The 14,974-nt window shown below is 43.0% G+C and overlaps 1 long non-coding RNA gene across 2 annotated transcripts in view; it reads right to left on the reverse strand.

Annotated features, from left to right (window-relative positions):
- Positions 1 to 14,974, reverse strand: part of LOC122559216 (uncharacterized) — a 67,879-nt gene that overhangs the window by 13,660 nt on the left and 39,245 nt on the right. Inside the window, exons 2-4 of one of the 2 annotated variants that reach the window (XR_015759275.1) lie at positions 7,460 to 7,585; positions 3,456 to 3,598; positions 2,181 to 2,292 (exon numbers count right to left, since the gene is read on the reverse strand). This is a non-coding gene — a long non-coding RNA (uncharacterized LOC122559216). Of the gene's footprint in view, positions 1 to 2,180; positions 2,293 to 3,455; positions 3,599 to 7,459; positions 7,669 to 14,974 lie in introns of both variants that reach the window. The other variant, XR_015759274.1, reaches the window with a different exon arrangement.

The following is a 14,974-nucleotide window of genomic DNA, read 5'->3' on the forward strand; positions in this document are numbered from 1 at the left end:
GGTGGTAACAGTTTAGTGGTGGAGAAGGCGCAGGACCTACATGTCCTTAATGGAGTGGGAGGGGGAGTTGAAGTGTTCAGCCACAGGGCAGTTGGGTTGGTGGGTGTGGGTGTCCCAGAGATGTTCTCTGAAATGATCGCAAGAAGGTGTTGAGTCTCTCCGATGTAGAGGAGACCACACCGGGTGCAATGGATACAGTAGATGACATTGGTCAAGATACAAGCAAATTTCTGTCCAACGTAGAAGGATCCTTTGGGGCCTTGGATGGAGGTGAGGGGAGCGGTTTGGGCACAGGTTTTGCAATTCCTGCGGTGGCAGGGGAAGGTGCCAGGAGTGGGGTGTGGGCTAGTGGACGTGGACCTGACGTGGGAGTTGTGAAGGGAATAGTCTCTCCGGAATGTTGATAGGGGTGGGAAGGGAAATATATCAGTGCTGGTGCTGGCAGTGGCGGAAGTGGTGGAGGATGATACGATGTATGTCGAGGTTTGTGGGGTGGAAGGTGAAGACTTTGGGTTTCTGTCGTGGTTGCGTTGGGAGGGGTGGAGTTCAAGGGCGGTGGTGCAGGAAGTGGAGGATATGCGCTGGAGGGAAGAAGGAAGCCATCTGGGATTTTCTAAGGTGGAATTGGTCATCTTGGGAACAGAAGTGGCGGAGGCGGAGGAATTGGGAAAAAGGGATGGTGTTTTTTACAGGAGGTAGGGTGGGAGGAGGTGTAGTCTAGGTAGCTGTGGGAGTCGGTGGGCTAGTGGTAGATGTCCATGGTTGGTTGGTCACCAGAGATGGTGATGGAGAGGTCCAGGAAGGGGAGGGTGGTGTCTGAGATGGTCCAGGTGAATTTGAGGTCAGGGTGGAAGGGGTTGATAAAGTTGGTGAACTGTTCAACCTCCTCATGGGAGCACGAGGTGGTGCCAATACAGTCACTGATGTAGCGAAGGAACCGGTGGGGGGCGGTGCCAGTGTAACTGCGAAGATGGACTGTTCCACGTACCCTAGAAAGAGGCAGGCATAGCTGGGTCCCATGTGGGTGCCAATGGCTAACCCTGTAGTTTGGAGGAAGTGGGAGAATTGGAAGGAGAAGTAGTTGAGGGTGAGGACCAGTTCAGCCCAGGCGGATGAGGGTGTCGGTGGAAGGGTATTGGTCGGGACAGTGTGAGAAGAAGAAATGGAGGGCTTGGAGACTGTTGTGATGGCGAATGGGTATATATAGGGACTGGATGCCCATGGTGAGGATGAGGCATGGGGGGGTGCCAGGGAAACAAAAATCTTGGAGAAGATGAAGGGCATGGGTGGTGTCCCAAATGTAGGTGAGGAGTTCCTGGACTAAGGGAGACTGGATGATGTCAAGATATGCAGAGATAAGTTCAGTGGGACAGGTGCAGGCTGAGACCTGGGGCAGTCAGGTTTGTGAATCTTCGGTGGGAGGTAAAATTGAGTGGTGCGGGTTTCAAGGACAATGAGGAGGCTATGGATGGGAGATCCCCAGAGGTGATGAGGTTGTGGGTGGTCTGGGAGATGATGGTTTGGTGATGGGAGATGAGATCGTGGTCAAGGAGGCAATAGGAGGAGGTGTCTGTGGGTTTTCGCCTGGCTTCAGTCCTGGTCCTGGGTCTCCTCCAATGCCAAACCGTTACCATCCAATGCCTGGAGGAAGGACACCTCATATTCCTCCATGGGACCCTGCAACCACACAAGACTCAATGTGGATTTCAACAGTTTCCTCATTTCCTCTCCCCCTATATTATCCCTGTCCCAAGACCAAGACTCCAACTCAGCACCGCCTTCCTGACCTGTCCATCACCTTTCCCATCTATCTGCTCCACCCCACCGACCTAGCACCTTCGCCCCCACCTTCATCTACCTATCGCTTTCCCAGCTTCCTTCCCCCAAACCCCACACCCCCCTCCTGTTTATCTCTCAGCTTCCCCACCCACAAGCCTCATTCCTGATGAAAGACATGCCTGACTGGCTGTGCTTTTCCAGCACCACACTTTCGACTCGTCCTCAAGATAAATAAAATAACCCTCCACAAAATAAAAGTCCTTGTACGTAATTTCAGATAAGAGAGCTCACAAGAGCCTTGTGAGAGAGAACAGGGGCAGCCAAGGGCAGGGGAGAAACCTAACCATTCCTTATGGATCACAGAACTATACCCCAACTTCTCCAGACTCCAGTGACCTTACCCGCTATGACCTCTTCGGCATTGCTGATCTTTGCAGCTCAAATCTTCCACTTGGCAGAATTCTCGTTCAAAACACAGTTCAAATCGCAGTCCAGGTCCAGAGATGCCATGATCTACATGTATAAAGAAAGAACTAATCAGATGCAAGCAAGTGCATTTCCCATGTACTCTGAAGAGAACACCAGAGACCCAGACATTTTGGGACAATCATCAAGTTGTCTTTAACTGTCTGAGTTGTGCTTGCTTCTGAAAAATAACATGACAATTTTTAAAATTGTCTTTTTTTTGCATTTTGTGATTGATTGAAAAAAAAACTGCAGTTTCTCCAGACTGGCCAAAATAAACAATCTTTTGATACTGAAGCCCTCAGATTTTTTTTTAGAGTGAACAGAGCCCCTGATGAGCCCTCAGATTTTATTGAGAACTGAGTGAAACTCCATTGGCTGTTCTCCGTTAAGTCAATTCAAATGCAGACATCTTTACAGCAACATCATTAAAAATGTATCGCACCAATTCTCCCTTGAATAGTCTTCAGCGCCTTCCTAAATAGTTTTTCAGTCTTTAATGTCTGAAACTGACAACAGCCCTTAGAATGTTCAAAGTCCTTTCAGCAGCCATTTTTCCCTTGAGGCTCTCAGTATCTACATTAAACTGTTTCTTCTGTTGAATCGCTTTCAGGTTCTGACAGGGATTGAGCAATTTTTAATGAGAATCTTACACTTTGAACTAAGAGTTCACAAGAATCCAATTTGTTCAAGTTTGTATTTCAGTTATTGTTTATTCTACATGATTAAATTGCTCTCTCGCTATTGTGAATTATCAAGAGAGGAATGTCGGTAACGCGGAAAGGAATAATTATATTCAAGACAACGTTCAGAGTCCTTTTTGCACCCAGTATTATTACAGCAACTTACACAGGGTGATCATTCCAACAGAAACTTAACTAAATTAGCCACATAAAATACCGTGACTACCAAGACAAGTCAGAGGTTGGGAATTCTGCAGCGAGCAAATCTCCTTATTCCCCAAAGTCTGTACTCCATCCACAAGGCATCAGTCAGGAGTGTCACTTGCTGCACTTGTCTGCATGACACTCAAGAGGATTGACACCATCCAAAGTACCCCATGACACCCAGGACCGACATACAGCAGCAACAGTGTGTACCATTAATGGGATATCTTGCAGCAACTCTCCTTCCGCAACACATTCCAAAGCTACAACCTCTATCAAGGTCAGCAGATTCACCACCTGCAAGTTCCACTCCAAGCCACTCACCATGCAGACTTGGAATGATAGCGCTGTTCCTTCACTGTCGATACCGCAGAGACTGGAACAGCTGAACAGCAGCTCACCATCATCTTCTCAAAGGGGATTCGGGATGAGCAACAAATGCCAGTGCTCCCAGATATGCTCACATCCTGTGAAAGAATTTTGAAAAACACTAATCCTCATTTATAACATATTTATGGTTGGACTTAGCAGCTGATGCTCTCAGAAGCAATAGTTCCAGTAGCAAATTTATCATAATCGTGGGATGAGTGATTTGGGAGAAATGTAAAGCCTCATCAGAACATGGGACAGCACGGTGGCTCAGTGGTTAGTGCTGCTGCCTCACAGTGCCAGGGACCCAGGTTCGATTCCAGCCTCGGGTGACTGTCTCTGTGGAGTTTGCACATTCTCCCCGTGTCTGCGTGGGTTTCCTCCGGGTGCTCGAGTTTCCTCCCACAGTCCAAAGATGTGCAGGTTAGGTGAATTGGCCATGCTAAATTGCCCATAGTGTTAGGTGCATTAGTCAGGGGTGAATGTAGGGGAATGGGTCTGGGTAGGTTTCTCTTCGGAGGTTCGGTGTGGACTTGTTGGGCCGAAGGGCCTGTTTCTACATTGTAGGGAATCTAATAAAAAAAAACTCAAGATTGTTGGGTGAATGAGGTGGACCAGGGACTTGACATAACTCTTGGAAGTGGTTTTTAGCTGCCAGCCTGTAGGTCAACTGATATTGCTGAACCCAATGTACAGAGCGCACAAGGAAGGATTATATCTCATCAGTCTGGGTTAGACATATGACTGGTGGAATGCCTACGTCTATCCAACTGAACTACACACATACCTCCTCCAATGCTCTTTTATGGCCTGATGCTCACTCTGCTATTAATAAAGGTTCCAAATCTATCTCTGGTGTGTGGTCGGGTAGGAGAACAGAGTTTAGACATAAATAGGGCAATATGATTAGGTTCAGTCTCCTCAAAGGGCTGAAATTGGCCAACTCCTGATTGCTATCCTGATTAAACTGTGTACCAGTGAAAGATGGTGCAAGATCAAGTCAATTAAATTTGATTCACCTCATTTCTGGAATAGGAACAAAAAGTTGCATTCATCAGATGAAGTTCAGAAGGCCAAGAGAGAATGAAAGATGGGAAGATAAATGAGCTCCTTGTTGTTGTCACTGTCTATTTATTTTTAACTCATTCTCAGAATGTAGGTGTTGCTGACCAGGATAGCATTTACTGCACATCCCTAATTAACATTGCAAGGTGGACGTGAGCTTCCTTTTTCACCACTTGCTGGGTAGGGATATCAACAGTGTCATGAGGAGGGGAATTCCAAGATTTTCACCCAATGTCAGGGAAGGAATGGCATATAGTTCCAAGTTGGGGTGGTGTCAGGAGGTGTTAGAATTCCCATGTGTCTGCCACTGCTTTGATCATCTAGGTGATGAAGGTCGTTGGGCTTGGAAAATGCAGTTGAAGGAGCACACTGCATTGTTCTGATATATCTTGTAGGTGTTACACACTGCTGTCACTGTGTCAGTGGTGGACGGAGTGCAAGGTGAAGGTGTTAGTTGGTGTGAAAATCAAGCAGTTTGTTCTGGATGGAGTCAAGCTTCCTGAGTGTTATTAGAGCTGCATTCATTCAAGGCTACTCCACCATGCTCCTGGCTTGTTCCTCGTACAGGTTCTGAGGAACCAGCAAGTTAAGGTAGTTGTTGCAGAGTTCCTAGCCTCTGACCTGCTCTTGTAGCTATATAATTGATATGATTGATCCAGTACAAGTCTGATCAATAGTATCCTCCACCAGCCAATGCTAGTGGAGGATTCAGTGATGGCAGTACATTGAATGGTAAGGGGCGATAATTAGATTCTCTCTCATTGGAGTCGGCCATTACCTGGCACCTGTGACTCAAAATTTACTTGCCACTTATCAGTCCAAACCTGGATTTTGAAACTAACTGATTCAGGAAGTGAGAATTGTGAATGATGTTGAAAATTGAACAATAATCACTTATCATCCCCTCACTGACATTATAATGGAGGGAAGGTTATTGGTGAAGAAAAATGAAGGTGATTGGACCTTGCACACCGCACTGAGGAACTCCAGCAGAGAAACCGTCTGGCTAAGATGATAACTCCCCACAACCACAATCGTCCTTTATTTTAATGGTTTGTATAACTTCATATCAGTGTGAGCTACTCTTTATTCAGAGCTGGGCTTAGGGTTCGTCTGAATCTGTTCTCCAAGTGCTTATTTGGACCTTCTCAATAATTAATCATGTGGAAGTGAATATTTCTGTGGCACGACACACGCTTTCTGCTGCCTGCGTTGTCTTAAAAACAAGACCAGAAACAGAGTCACTGGCATTTTACAACCCTTAACATCTCCCCAGGTGCAACTGCCCACAGTTGTTATCATTGAGACTGTGATGCTGCAGAATCACTGGAAGATGTCTGTACTTTCAAGCCCGAATAAAAGACGGCAAGTGATGAGAAAAACAAAATATTTGTTTTTGTTGTCGTGGGGATCAGTAGAGGAGGGAGAAAACAGCTTGAATAAACAGGCAATTTACATAGCAGAATAATCTATTTCACTCTAAATCACGACGTGGAGCAGCCAGTGTTGGACTGGGGTGGATTAAGCTACTCCTCAACCACCTGATGAAGGAGCGGTGCTCCGAAAGCTAGTGCTTCCAAATAAACCTGTTGGACTATAACCTGGTGTTGTGTGATTTTTAACTTAATCCAAATAACAGCATTGTGCAACATTCCTATTTAAATGGAAACTTCTGCATTTACAAGAAGACAGCATTATTGTAAATGGATTCCTGGGACATTCCTCCATTCAAACCTTTTCCTTCTTGCAACAGACTGCCAACTTTATTTGTAGAATCAACAAATTAAAATAAACTCCATTGTTGGTTCTGCCTGTCTTTCTGAATTTAAGTCAAATGTATTTGCACAGGGACAATATCCTCTCTGAAGCTGGGAGTGGCAGCAGCTAATCTGCGGGACTCTTCCTTGAGCTAGAAATTACTGCTGTCAATCTGTGGAAATTTCTTGGGAACTGGAGCGCTTCTGCTGGCAGTCAGTGGGAACGAGCCGAATTAAAACTTGCCAATGTTCAGATGAAAATATCAAACGAATGAGGATTAAAAATGATCTTCTGTAGATCAAGCAACAGCTGTCAGGAGTCAGAACACAGGGATTAATAAAAGATAATAGCTTCTCACTTTAACCTCATTTTACTGATGTGACCAACAAAGCTAATAAAAACAACAATTTTGTGGAGAATAGTTTGCTTTTCAACAACTGGCAAACTGATTTTGTTTCACCCACAGCACTGCCGAGTAAAAGGAAAGGTGCAGAGAAATACGGCCCGAAGTTATTCGACGGAAATTAAACATATTCTGGTTATTTTAATCAGTTTCAAGTGCCAACCGAGGCAGCAGAGGAAGGGAATTCAGACTGACACTAGTATGTCACATTGAACTTCAGAGCAAGTGTGATTTAATCAAAGTGCAATCTGACAGTCTCAGGAGGCTTTCGACAATAGCTGCAGTATTCATCTGCACCACTATTTTCCTTCCATACTTTTGATTTTTTTTGAGTGCTAAATTATTGACAAGTGGGCATATTATATATAGATAGCTAGCGTCAACTATCCATTTGATGGAGGGGCACCGGACCTGAGCTTGAATCCATCCTCATTTAAAATCGACACACGTTCGCTCTTAGTTTGGGAATCATTGGATAGCAATCGACAGCAGGAACGCTGACTGCTTCTCCCCTCCCGTAAGCCGGAGGCATCTTTGACACAGCTTCAACTGAGATCAGATAACTCAACATAGACCAGGGATCAAATCTGGCACTGTACAGTCCGAGCCGGCTTGGCTGCTCACTCAACGATTGTGCTGAACAACCAGAAGGATCCAGTGTTTTAAGTGTAAAGCATGACTGATCCCAGATCAAGACATGGTTATAAATATACATTGAAAACAGTTCACTTACTTTGAAGATTTTTTTTTAGGAGTCGTTTGGGTTCTTCAGTCATTTCACAGACTCAAACTGCGGAACTCATTTTTCGGAGCCATTGACAGTTAAACACCGGGTCAGGCATGATGTACAGGCATCCAGCTGAAAGGAAATTGAGGGCATCCTCTGCATCACTGATATTTGCAAAAGCAAAAGTAATCCCTCTGCCAATCCAATCAGCTGCCCTTTAAAGTGAATATTTTAAAAACATGAGAATAAATAAGGATGCGTCAGAGTTCAATTCGACACATTCACTCTTTCAACTTGCAGAATGAAGGGCACATGAAAGAAGCATTGTATGTTTTATCTTTGCACCAAGGGACACCCACATTATGTACATATAATGAAGATCAGTGATGCCTGCCATCCATGGCAAAGTCAGCAGGCCACGAACAATATAATTACTGAAATAGAACTATTTGATGATACACAATATCTGACAGACTTGCAGTTACTGTCACCCAGAGATAAAGATAGAGCATGCATTTTATTTCCAATACTGTCCCACACTGATATTCAAAGAACCATTAATCGCTTCAGAGATTGTGACTTGGAGACTATAAACCTGTTCACAATAAAAAGTGCAACTTTCCCCTTGAGACTGCTGACTCTGTTTTAACTTGCTGCTTTCCACAAACCCTGCAAAAGTAAATGATGATTATTGCCATTTTTTTTTAAAAAGAGTAAATCTCTGTTTGGGAAGGGGAATGATGTTTTTGGAAAAATTGTGGTTTGAGAGGGAAAAATTGGCTCTGTCATTGACAGGCAGTCAGAGCCGAATAGCAGAAATGGTCAGAAAGTTCCGGAGCTTTCTGCGATTGCCTTGAGCATTACAGTGAACTTGATGGTGCAAATAACATCTTTCATTTCATACTTACTTATAACAGATGAACAAATTTAGTACCAGAGCAACAATTTAGGATTAACCTTTTTTGTTAACTTCCATATGTTCATTGATTTTTCTTCACATTGTCGACTTGAAAGCTCATTTGAAGTAATGAGGAACAAGATTGTCCTGAATTCTTAACATGTTGTGCTGTAGTGTGGGTGAGATGCAAGTTGACACCTATTAATTTCTCACTGTGCTATCTACATTAACCAGATCGTAAGGAGAAGGTCAATATTTCACCACAGAAAAGAAAGAAAAGGGTGGAGATCCATCATTCACAGGTGCTCTCTCCAAATCATCCAAGAAACAGAGAATGAGGTTTCTCACTGTTTTAATGAAAAACTGGATTTAATCATCTTTAGAAATCTTCCCATTCACATCTGACATCTGGGTTTTAAACCAGTTCAGATTACAATCAACATTTTTGGCGAAAGAGAATCTGGAGCAGAAGGCGACCATTTTATTCATCAGTCTCACTCTTTCCGGAAAAGGCATTTAATTATTCAATGTCACTTCTTAATTATAACTTTAACGATTAATATATTGCATCCACCATCTCTTCTGACCAGTATCACTCAGTGCAATTATTATCTCAGCCACCAACCCACCTCTCAACAAATGCTGGTAAACATCCCTTTGGAAGTAATGATTAAACTCCAATCATTTACTTATCCCACTGTGTAGGAATAAAACTACCTGTACTTCTAATTTCTTACCTTGCTCAAACTTCTGAGGCGTGTGGTTGGATCTCCACACCAATCAACCACACCGCCCTGTGGCCCAACATTTCAACTCCCCCTCCCACTCTGCCGAGGACATGGAGGTCCTGTGCCTCCTTCACCGCCGCTTCCTCACCACCAGACGCCTGGAGGAAGAACGCCTCTTCTTCCGCCTCAGAACACTTCCCCCAGGGCATCAATGTGGACTTCAACAGTTTAATCATTTCACCTTCTCCCACATCACCCCAGTTCCAAACTTCCAGCTCAGCACTGTCCCCATGACTTGTCCTACCTGCCTATCTTCTTTTCCACCTGTCCACTCCACCCTCCCCCTGTCCCTGATGTATCACCTTCATCCCCTCCCCCACTCACCTACTGTACTCCAAGCTACTTTCTCCCCACTCCCATCCTCCTCTCATTTATCTCTCCACCCTTCAGGCTCTCTGCCTGTATTCCTAATGAAGGGCTTTTGCCCGAGTTGTCGATTTTACTGCTCCTCGGATGCTGCCTGAACTGCTTTTCCAGCACCACTCTAATCTAGAATCTTCCATCTTTTGCCAAGTACTGATGCTAAATAGCAAACTTGTATCCAGATTAACATCCTATTTACATTTGAGACTTTAACAAACCATCACTACAGAAAAATGCATGGGAGACAGAAAGTAAAGAATGAAGTAAGCAATGGAAGCTTCTAAGACTGTCTCGAATGCAACATTGTCATGCGATTATACGTTTTGCTGACAATGCACTACAGATGCTCACACTCCAAAGGAGTACATGGTATTTTTTGCATGGGCTACACTTAGCAGATAAGCTCTCATTAATTCCATCAGCAGATGTGCAAACATAAATACACTTGTGTAGCACAAATTCAGAAAGAAGCGAATCATAGAATTCACACAGTGCAAAAAGAGGCAATTCGTCCCATCAAGTCTGCACTGACCCTCTGAAGAGTAACCCACCCTAACCTACACTCCCACCTTATCCCTGAACCCTTCATTGACCACAGCCAATCCACTTAGCCTGTACATCCCTGGACACTATGGGCAATTTAGCCTGACCAATCCACTTAACCTGCACATCTTCGGACTGTGGGAGGAAAACAAAGAAACCCATGCAGACACAGGGAGAATGTACAAATTGCACAGAGATAGCCATCCAAAGCTGGAATCCAACCCGGTACCTGGCACTGTGAGGCAGCAGGCCCAACAATTGACAGAAGAAAGCTGGAGCTGTAGACAAAAGCAATAACTAAATATTGCTCCAAATGTTTTATAGTTTGCACAACTTTTTGAAAAAGTTAAAATTTGGCCTGAGTTACAGATTTTGTCTTTCAGAATTATTCTGGCAAAAGCAGTTTGTATTTCAGAGGTATATTGATGGTAACACTGATGTCACTGCTGATGGAAGCACTTGAAGGTTGGCACATGTGAAAAAGATCACGCATTCATAAGGAGTGGGTGGTTTAAGTGCACCATTTCTTGCAGTTTATTGTTAGCTGTACATGTAATTTATCTAGTTACAATGCTGTTTGCTGGACTGAAAGAAAAAGACTGGTCCATGGAAACAGGAATCCTGACAAAATTCTCTCCCCCTAAGCCTTAGGCTGAGACCAGTCATAGTATACCTTTTCATGTTGCAAATCATTTCAGCTAATTCAGGACAGCAACTGGACAGTATGCTTCAATTGCATGAGCTTGTCCACTGAGTGAATTTTGAAATTATATTTATAATCGTCGGATATCGAGTAGCAATAATGCTGTTACATGTGTGTGTTCCATTACTCAATCTTTATGGATGCAGACCCATTATGTGATTGTGTAAATTCTACAGGCTGCATTCAATAATCCTGTGAACACTGTGGGGAAACTGCACCAGATGGGATCATGTTTTGGCAATGGAGTCACAGCTATTCCATTCTCTAGGCCATGTGAAAGTACTGAGTTTGACCTAATAGCTGGAGAGCAGGCAGTGGGTCCTGCTTTTTGGACCCGGTTCAGCTCTATTGCTATTGTTGCCAGCTGAACACAGGCATTTGTGCTGAGTTTCAGTCAAGTGGAAAATGTAAGCAAGGGAAACAAAATGCATCATAATGATCTTCCACACTGACATGTAGCATCAGGAGAATCAGTGAGTAAACACTTGAAAAAAGTAACGCCATCATTGGAAAATAAAAGCTGCAACAATTGTCACAGAACAAATGGCATAATAAAACTTGCATTTTAAAAATTCCAGATGATAATTTTTGCAAAGGCTTTATTAAATGGATATTTGATGATAAAACATCATTGAGCTTTAATTACGCAGAATGAAATTATTATCGCAGTTTGATAGCATTAACATTTGTGGGAATTATGTATTGTACATGTCTGACCTGCAGCATTTCTCAGAAATGATATCAATAGTAAACAGCTGTTAATTAAGGGAATATCACAATGCTCTTCTTTCCTTCTTTTTCATTTCAAGTTTTCTTTTGTCACCAATTATAATCTTTTCCCACTTATGAAGTCTGAGACCTGCACTAATGGTTCACAGCAACCATTCCTCACACATAAACACCCTCATGTGAATAATGCCTGGAATACCTAGGTAAACTGCAGCCCTGTCAATCCTACTGCATCATCTGATGTTAGCTAGCTCACCACAGGTTGGGCAACCAATCTTAAATGTATTGTTATTGATATTGTCTAGCCCATTAACACTAAATCAGTACGCATTCCTGATATTTGCCTGACTTCCTTAACAGTTATTTTATGAAATTCACCCCAGGGTGAGGACAATCTTGCAGTTATCACTTGTATAATTTCACCACTTGCTGTCAGGTTTATAGTGACAATTGAAAGGGCAGGGTGAAAGATAGGGTCAGTCCCTGTTTTGCTGGACCGTTATTCATTTTTGGGTATTGCTGAAATAAAATGATGTGGTGATGTTATAAACTTCACCTTTCCCATCTAATTTCCACTAACACAATGTCTAAAGGAGGTGTCGGTATCTCTCTCTATTCACTGCAATGCTGCACTTTGCTGTCAGTTGTTCCCTCCTCCCAATTTCTGCTGTTGTCCACCATTCAGTCCTTCTCTAAACTGGCCTGTTGTTTTCCCACATTCTATTCTTGTTCTCAGCATCAATCTCTCATTGCGTTGCATTGGGATTTTGCAAGTTGTTTTTTCAAGATACAAGTTGGATAACCTTCATATTGAAATGAGCTGACGAGCGGAGAATAGGAAGTGGCTTCGCTTGTCTTGGTTTTATTAGTGATATTCCTTGATCCCAGAAATTGAAATTGATTTATGTTACCAATGGTTGTGGACTGACTCAACACACCCCTTTCATCGTGTCATTGAGTATCTGTGATGCTGATATTCAACACAAAATGAAGAGTTGACTTTTGCAGCTCATTAGCCCTCAAGGAAAGTTCTTATTTGTTTTAGGCTGTTAGGGTAATGTCATCAACGTATTGGATGCTACAGATGTTGCAGCAACCAATACTGGCCCCACGATGTTGTGGGAGACCAGAAATGACTTCTTCCAAGGTCTTTTCTCCTCTGGCATTGAAAAGTAGTGAGGAAGTAGACACCCTTATCTGACTTCTTGCTAAAAATATGAATGGCTCTGTCTAGTCTCCCTGTACAGATAGCATGACTTTTGTCTGTTTGCTGGCATTGCTGTGCAAAGGGCAAAATGAAATATAGTCTAGGAGATTGATCAAATAAAGGAACAGTAATATAATGCGTAATATAAAGGAACAGTAATATAATATAATATAATTCTAAGGATCGGATCCCAACACAGCAAGTAGACAGCAGATAGGATTTTGTAAGGCCAATGGGCATTTCACATTCCAGTCCAAGAACTGGTGGGAAAGGTCTGTTGGGTGTGTGTGTGTTGATGAACAAGCCAGCATTGGGTCTTTCCTGCAATTCAGGTCCCTGTCAGAAATCTCATCCACAGTGAGCTGCTGGCCAACCACAGAATGGCAGCTCATCATGCCAATCACCAGGTAGCATGGCACTCACACAAGGCCTAGGATTGCAGAGGTAACCCAGGCCAAAGAAAAGAGTTACAGCCTGGTTCTGGGAGAGTGAAATGGAAGGCCAAAGGCTGGAGGTGGCTTTAAGTATCTGTAACATAATAGAGAAGTATGTCAAAGATATGACGAGCATTCTTAGTACATGATATAAATGCCTTTGACTGATTTACCATGCACAGCCTAAACTCTGAATGGCTGTGGAGTACATCATTAAAGTATTGTTCAGACATTTTACCAACAGACCCTGAGTCACATTGGTATATAATGAAATTTAGGAGTTTTCATTTTCCCTTCAATACAAAGGAATGCTCAAAGGGTAAAGCTGTTGCTACCATGATAACTTAATGTTACCTTTTTGCTTAGTTATCTATAGTCGAGCTACTTATCTCATTCAGGCAAGGCACTATGGCCTTCCCATTAGAAATCTGTTAGTTCTTTCAGAAGCAACAGAACTGGTTGGAGGACAGTCTAGTGAAGTTGCACTGCAGGTGTATGGCACCTATTGTCTGACGTTTTTACAGACAAACATTACAAAGTACTGTTATCTGCATTCAACAAAGTTGGAACTTGTTTATAAAATGCCTGCTGCAGTTACACCACGTGCTGGAAACAAATCTCTAGCCCATCTCAACTGTAAGATTATTGTGCTGTTAAATTCATCACTATCCTTAGCTTCAATGTCACACAATTCATTCCAGGTCAACCTTAGAAGCAACTGTAGTGTATACCAAGTAATAAGCCAGATTCATCACATTCTTTGCTACCACTAGTCACTTCACTAGGATCCTCATACCCTTTCAGTGCCAACAAGGAAAAACAAGCTGTGTTTACCGACTGTTAGGATTTACCATGATCCAAGTCACTGATGACATCCACTTGGCCACAACTGTTCTCTGCATCAATGATCAAATGTACAGAAGCAAATGCGATTGTCTGAATTATTGCTGTCCGGTGGGATACTACAATGCAAATGAACACCTGCACACTGGAAACTAGCATAAAGTCTTTACTTAAATATATTTGACTCTTTAACAGGGCAACACAGTGGTTGTGAAGCTCTTTGAGGTAGTGTTTATCCTCTATAACCAAACCAGTGGAACCAGCATGATTTATCTGTGGCCCAATCTTACAGATTCATCCATCAAAAGTATCAGTGAACATATACATGTTGAAGATGGAATTCAGTTACTTGAAACTCTGAGGCTGTCTTGAAATATCCATTAGAACTTCGGTGCTGGGATGGACATTAAATACTTACTTGAGGCCCTGGAGGATGAAGATCTCTATTAGGACCACCAAAGGAGCAAGAAGTGGAGGAGAATCTGCTCATAGCTGGAAGAAATAATCATAGTAACGTCATATGGGAGACCTTCCCTTCACCGCCAAATCGAACTTTAATGTCAACAATCCTCTATATTTGATCCACACAGGTCTGAATGAACGTGCCATCATCTTTCATTTCCTCAAGTATATGTCAAACCACACAGCTGCCATTCTGACTGTCCTTTGCTGCAAATAAAGTTGGCATTCACAAGGCTTTGCTGCAACCATATCAATTTCTTCTTTCCACGTTAAACAAAAAAATATACAGCACACTTCAACTCATCTGCGCCGACCAGATATGCAAAACTGACCTAGGCCCATTTACTAGCACTTGGCCCATATCCCTCTAAACCCTTCCTATTCATATACCCATTCAGATGCCTTTTAAATGATGTAATTGTACCAGCCTCCACCATACACTCTGGCAGCTCATTCCATACATGCACCACCCTCTGTGTTAAAAAGGTGTTCCTCAGGTCCCTTACCCCTCTCACCCTAAACTAACGCCTTCTAGTTTTGGACTCCCCCAC

Source organism: Chiloscyllium plagiosum, unplaced genomic scaffold, assembly GCF_037043375.1.
Source record: "Chiloscyllium plagiosum isolate Xiang-an unplaced genomic scaffold, Cpla_swu_hap1 HiC_scaffold_14, whole genome shotgun sequence".
In the NCBI taxonomy this organism is placed as follows: domain Eukaryota; kingdom Metazoa; phylum Chordata; class Chondrichthyes; order Orectolobiformes; family Hemiscylliidae; genus Chiloscyllium; species Chiloscyllium plagiosum.